The sequence below is a fragment of the Macaca fascicularis genome, chromosome 10 (genome assembly GCF_037993035.2).
Source record: "Macaca fascicularis isolate 582-1 chromosome 10, T2T-MFA8v1.1".
Taxonomy (NCBI): Eukaryota; Metazoa; Chordata; class Mammalia; order Primates; family Cercopithecidae; genus Macaca; species Macaca fascicularis.
The window spans coordinates 108,842,460-108,849,948 of NC_088384.1; positions in this window are offsets into that span (position 1 = coordinate 108,842,460).

The following is a 7,489-nucleotide window of genomic DNA, read 5'->3' on the forward strand; positions in this document are numbered from 1 at the left end:
CCGTTTTATAGAAAGAGAATGGTCTTTTCCATTTCCCTGTCACATGATTCAGACTCCATGATGGGAAAGGCAAGGGGAGTCCAGGATGAAGATGACTTTTTGTTAGATTTGACAACCTTTCTTCATTTCCTTAAGAAGGGAAGGATTTACTTAAAACAGGTGTGCAAGCATCCATCTCTGCCCTAGCCTATCACGGTGGATGCAGCCATAATCCCTCTTCCTGGGCGTTGGAGACACTTGTATTTCATGATCAGTTATCTGCAGACAGGTGTCTTAGAAAAGTGCCTTGGCTTGAAATTGTCTGTTCCATCATCCTGTCCGTGGAATAGTACACAAAACGATTGTTGAAGGGGCACACACACTTTTCTTTAAGTAAATTAGGTTTTCTTTGAAAGGTGTTCTCAGTCTTCCCCATGACAAGTGTGACTCCCAAAAGACATAAAGTCCTCAGAGATAAGTTCATTCAATGATAAATGTGCTTCACCCTCTGAGCATCTGGTGGACCACCTGTGGGTGACATTTCCTTGAGTCCAAGTTTGGCAGGATGAAGAATATCAGTGCCCTCCATGGCCACTCTACCACCCCACCATGTCGGTGCTCCAGGCCTGCTAAAGATTAGGTGGTATTGCATTGGGAAAATCAGGACATCTTTCTTCCAATGATGATTTTAAAGGCAAATTATTTCATCTACAGAATCGGCTAATTTGAACCCCTGGAGAGATTTCTAGGCCAAATCAACTTCCACTGACAGTCAACTATAAGCTTTCAATCTGTTTGCAGACTCAGTTCAATATATATAGTTATACTGAAAAGCTCACTTACAACTTGGGGAAGTCTTATTAGGGGCGAGGATGCTATTTTGGGTCTCAGATTTCAATTTAGACACTCCGACATTTTTGCTAGAATTGTGTGAAAACTTGCACTTATTGCATACATGTAAACAAGCAAGAAGACAAGAGTTCAAGCAATGACAGGAATAATTTGGTGAACAAAAGTTCCTAGAGGAATATTTTGACATCAGACAGAAATGTGTGGAATTAGGACAAGGTGAGATAAATGAGCAAAGTGATTTCACTATAAGTTGAAAGGGGTAAGGAGGAGGTGATGTTTAGGAGTAGGATACTAATGTGTGTAAATTAAAAGAGAGAGCATTTATTGATCACTTTCAATGTGCTATATTCTGTGCTAAGTGCTTATACATACCTGATCTTGTTTAATAATCACAAGACCCCATGACACAAACAGCATAGCATAATGTTTGGAGCATAAGCTCTAAGGCAGCCTAGGTTTGCATCCTGACGTTACAACTTACTAGCTGTGTCAGCCTCAGAAATCTGTTAAATCTGTTAACATCTCTAAACTTTGGTTTTTGCTTGTAAAAAATAGTGTCCGCACCTCACAGAGATTTTGAAAAGATTATGTAAAATAATGCTGAAAAAGAAACCACGTATCTCGGCTCACAATAAATTCTCCATACTGTAAATGCTCACTTTGTCATGAAATCATTATCACAATTTTACATGTGAAGAAACTGAAGCTTGGGGAGGTTAAGTAACTTGTTTAAGACTGCACAACTACTAAGTGGCAGAGCTAGGACTTGAACCCAGACCTATGTCATGCTAAAGCCTACGTATTTAATCCTATGTAACTAGGGGCTGAAGGTACAGAAGGAAGGTTTAATTAGTTCTTTGCTTCTGTATCTTGAAACTTGCCAGCCTGAATGAATGTGCTTCCATCAATCAATGGGTTAATAGACAGAAAAAAGACGAACAACAAATGCAATAAATCTCACATGTTAAGTTCTGAGACTTTTTTAGGTTATCCTTACTGGTAGTCCTGTAACAGATTCTGTTTGCTTCGACATCAGGTACCAGGTTGATTTGCAACCTCTGAAAGGCATGGCTAGTATAATGCGAGGAACTACAACTTGAGGAATAACAGCCACATCTCTTGTATTAGTTCCAATTAATTACTCGAGCTCCCATAAACACTCATAAGTAGAAATGTTAGTATATTTCTCTTGCCATTTTCCCCAACCTCATGCTCAGCTCTCATGCCCACATGGATTGTTCCTGAATCTCAGGGGCTGCATTCATTTTGTAGAGTCACCTTTGCTTCAAAAGCTGGTCAGAGGGAGAAATGGTGGGTTGAGTGGTCTGGAAACTAACCTCAGGTCCCAGCTGCTGCTGTTTCTGGTGCATCCCCACAGTGTCACTGTTGAGAATGGGTCACACGCAGCCTCTGCTGCTTTGCCCACCTCGGCAAGGATGCATTTTGCTGCTCGAGATCCTAGCTCCCACCAGAGTGGTAGCTTAAACTTAAAATCCGGTAGTTAAGCCCCACTAGGTTTTACTTGTGTGATCAATAATTTCTGTAAAGTATGCCATTCTGTGTTGGAATGGCAGGATCTGAAGTATCTCCAGCCCTAGTCACATAGGATAAGTCCTGGACAGGTCTCTCCAACAGATCTTTAGGGACTGATGCTGACTCTGGATCACCTACTGAAATGCTCTTTGGGGCCTGTCAAGAGAATTTGCATAGGAATACCTCAGTCAGAGATGGTCTCAAAATAATGAGCCTCAAAGGAAATAAGTCAGGAACCATTTCTTTGCATCAGGCTCCCTGTGCCCTGTGTAAATTAACCATCTCTTGAACAGTGACCAACTCTGATGGCCACTACAGATCAAAGTCCTTCAATATCTTCTTGAGGCAAACGAGTACCTGTTGGACTTTTTTTGTGTGGCTAAGCAGTGCTCCCCCAGGCAGTTCATTTGCCACCTAGCCCCCTCTAGCTCATGTGTTGCCTCTCTAGCTTCACTCAAACACAATCCCAGACCTTTGCAGATGCCATCGCCTGTGCACAACCCCAGGATTATCAGTTTGAACAAACTATGTTGTTTCTGAGGATATTTTCCTCTGATTACTACTTGGCTAAAACAGTGTACCCTTGCCACATGGCTGGGATACTCCTCCTAGCTCTTAGCGTACATCAGGGTCTCTCAACCATGGCACTATTAACATTTGGGTCTGGATAATTCTCTGTGGTGAGGGCTGTCTTTTACACTGTAGGATGTTTAGCAGCCTCCCAGGGCAAAGAAAATCCACAAATATTCCCCTGTGTCTTCATAGGCAGAGTCACTGCTAGTAGTTTCTCAGGCAGGAAAAATAAAGGCATCCCTACGCTGTCACTTTTTTATGTGATTATTCATATTTTCCAAACCAAAAGTCAAGGTCCGGAGTGTGACAAATGGGACTTAATCTCCGAAACCATTGAGTACTGAAATCAGAGCTGCTTAGTCATAAGAAAGGGCATTTTTCAAGTCCATGTGACCCATCACTGATAGCATAACAGGAAGGAATGGTGGCCTTGTGCCTTTCTTCCCCAAAGCCGTTCGTTCATGAGACTGGATCTAAGAAACTCATTGCTGATGAGGCGTAATTAAGAGTTGGTCTTACAGTGGATAGTTAGAGGCTGAAGCATTTATTCAAATGTTATTTATTCAAATAAAATTTATAGTTGCCTCTACTCTCATGCTGCTTTTAATCTAGATACTGAGTAGAAAAACAAACAAAACAAACCCTGCACCATACAGTGTATGAAATGCACAGGGCGCCACAGCGGGGTATAAGGGAAGAATGGTTGGAGTAATCAGGGCAGGCCTCACTGAGGATGGGGCATTGAAGTCAAAGATAGTGAAGAGATCAGTTAGACCAGTGGTTCTCAGCTGAGGGTGACTTTACCCACTAGGGGACCCTTGGCAATGTCTGGAGACACTTCGGGTTGTCACATTGAAAAGGTAGGGGAGGTGCTATTGGCATCCAATGAGTAGAGCCCAGGGATGCTGTTAAACATCCTACAATATAGAGGACAGCCTCCACCACAGAAAATGATCCAGGCCCAAATATCAATAGTGCCACAGTTGGGAGACTCTGATGTAGGCTAGGAACTGGGAGGAGTATTCCAGCCATGTGACAAGAATAGGCTGTTCAGCCAAGAAATAGCCAGATGAAAATATTATCAGAAAAAGTACAATTCTTTTTTCAAACTGATAATCCTGAGGTTGTCTTTGAAGAAAGGTGAAGTTAAGTTTCCCAAAGCAAGAGAGACAACTGCATGGATCTTGAAACCCTAAGTAGGTAAAAGAAAGGAGTGAACCAAGCAGGTGTGTGCAAGGGAAATCGTGTTAAAACCGAAGAGAGTCACTAGCTCTGAGGTTCTGCCTGTCATCACTGTGAAGAAAGGTAGATTTCGAGTTGCTAAACACTCTAAGTCTTAAAAACAAGTTTGCATCTTGAAACTTTATATCTTGGCAAATCCTTTATTTGAATCACTTTTAACACTGTGCATACTAAGAAAAGAAAAAAAAATATTGCAGGTGAAATTTTGACCTGCAGAGATTAAATTTGCAACATCTGGGTCAAAGACACAGGGGACTGAGCAACTTCCTCATCTATAAAGAGAGGTGCTTGCACAATGTGCTTTCTCAAGTCTTTTCCAATTCCACACCCCATGACTGTGGAAAAGCAAGACACCCAGGTAGTTGGCATGCCACCTTTTTATGGTAGGGAGGTCCTTTCCTTCCACCTCATATCCTTCACTCTGTTTCGCTACATCTTCGAAACCCAAGCAATAGTCAAGTCCTAATCGTGCCATCAGCAGGACTCACTTAAACAGGATGGAAGGGAAAGACAAAAATTCTCCTTAATCCCAGTTGATATGTGACTTTGCTTAGCACTTTGAATATTATTAAGTGTTTGAATTTCTTCCTGTGTCTTTTTCACCAAGATGACTGTCTTTCTGTTTCGTTGACAGCCTCTGCAGGACCAAATTGACAGCTCTTTAAAGGCGGCTGACGAAAAGCAGCATTAATTAAGTCATTGCCGGACTGTAATTGTGTTAAGAAGTAAAAATCTAATATGAGAAAAGGTTAGTGAGTCCTCTCTTGTGTCAGATTTTCTACTCCCTATGAATATTAATGTCCTTAATGAAGACAATCTTTGCCTCATCAAGCCGTTGTTCTGCATTCAGGTGCCAAATGCCTGTGCCATTGATTTGTTTTTAAAGAACAAATATGTCAGGAGAGAGTGACTGTCCTGTTTCTTATCAACATCATAGAGGATGCTTTTGTATTCCCAGGAAGAGTTTATAGATTTTGTGTGCATGTACAAGCTCTTGTGAAGGGAGGGGGGAGAAAGTCATGTGCAGGCCGGGTAAATGAGTTACGGTAATTTAATATTACTGTTCTGTTTGATCGCATTAGCTCCTTTTCCGTGTGTGTGAGCAATATTCATATACAAGTGGGGTTACAATCAGCAGTTTTAATAAAATAGGAATTCTCTCCAGAAAAAGAGAGGCCTGTGGTTTAAGCATTGAAATGGGTTCCATGAGGGAATCGAATTATCCTCTGCTGATGGTCCTCCCCTTACTCTGATGGAGCTGAGGAAGGATGGGTCTTAAATAGGTTGGAGGCCTTGTTCTCTCTATCTATCCCAGTATTTACTCCTGCCTCCTACAGTCAAAGACAAAACCTCACCTCTCTTCTCCAGAATTCTTGATCAAAAATGAAGTAACCCTTACATTCATGATATATATATGTATTTTATGTATATATTTATATATGTATTATGTATTATATGTACATATATATTTATATATTTTTAATGTATATATTTATATATGTATGTATGTATTATATGTACATATATACATACAAATATATACATATATACAAATATATGTATATTTATGTATAAATATATTTATACACATATTTATATATGTATGTATGTATAATCCAAGTTATACAGGTATGTATGTATAACTCAAGTTATATATGTATGTATATACATAATACATATATATATTATATATGTATGTATAACCCAAGTTATACAAGTATGTGTGTATGACCCAAGTTATACATGCATGTATATATACATATATGTGTTATAGCCCAAGTTATACATGTATACATATATATGTGTGTGTATACATACACACACACAAACATATACATATAAATTGGGTTTCTCTGTTCCAGAAAGTCCAGAGTACCCTGCTTCTGGACATAAAGTCAGCATTGTCAATTTTTTGGTTGGTGAGAGCTTGATGGTGAGTCAGTAAACTGAATTATGTGCCAATTTACATAACTGATTTAGTCAGAATTAATTTGGGCTGAAGTAACAGGGCAACTTCAGAAGTGTAGCTTCATCATGAGAGCCATTGCTTCATACATAAGTCCTGCTTGGTGTGGTTGTTCTGTGATGGTCAAAGGCTCCAGGTTCCCTCCAACTTTCCACTCATCTTCTCTAACGTGGCTCTTGTCCTCAGTGGCCAAGATGGCTGTTGGGGCTCCAGCCATCACATTCACCCTCAGAGCAGTAAGTGGCAGCCTCACATCTCAAAGGAAGGAAGGAGACCAAAAAATTTACTGCCAAAACACATGTGCTAGACAATTCACCTATATTATTTTATTTTATGGTTATGTCCTTGTATGATGTGTCGCTATCTGGCTTAGTTTTCTATGGCTATATAAAAAACTAGCACATGCTTAGTAGCTTAAAAAAACACAAACATTAGCTCACAATTCCCATGAGTCAGGAGTCAAGGTATGGATTAGCTGGTCCTCTGCTTGGAGCCTTCCGAGGCTGAAATCAAGTATTGGTGGAGGCTGTGATTCTCATCTGAATCTCTGGTCTGCTTCCACACTCATTGGTTATTTACTTATTTTAGAAACAGGGTCTCACTTTTTCACTTGGCTGGAGTGCAGTGGCTTGACCATAGCTCATTGCAGTCTTGGATTCCTGGGTTCAAGCAATGCCCCCAACCTCAGCCTCCTGAGTAACTAGCACTACAGGCATTTGCCACCACACCTGGCTAATTTTTTTTTTTGGTAGAGACAGGTCTTGCCCTGTTTCCCAGGCTGTTTTTGAACACGTGGTCTCAAGCAATCCTCCTGCCTTGCCCTCCCAAAGTGCTGGGATCACAGGTGTGAGTCACCATACTTGGCCTCTCGCTGGTGTTTGGCATAGTTCATTTGCTTGTGGATATATGATTGATACCTTTTTTTTTGTGCTAGCTCTCAGCCAGAGACTGTTGTCACCTTCTAGGAGTCACATACGGTTTCTTGTCACGTGGCCCCAGAAGCAGCTCATAGCATATCAATGTGCTTTTTCTCCCAAGCCAGCAGGAACTCATCCCTCCGATGTTCTGTCTCTTTTGTTTTGAGACGGAGTCTCGCTCTGTCACCCAGGCTGGAGTGCAGTGGTGTGATCTCTGCTCACTGCCACCTCTACCTCCTGGGTTCAAGTGATTCTCCTGCCTCAGCCTTCCGAGTAGTTGGTATTATAGACGTGCACCACCACACCAGGCCAATTTTTGTATTTTTAGTAGATACGGGGTTTCACCAAGTTGGCCAGTCTAATCTCCAGCTCCTGGCCTCAAGTGATCCATCCTCCTCGGCCTCCCAAAGTGCTGGGATTACAGGCA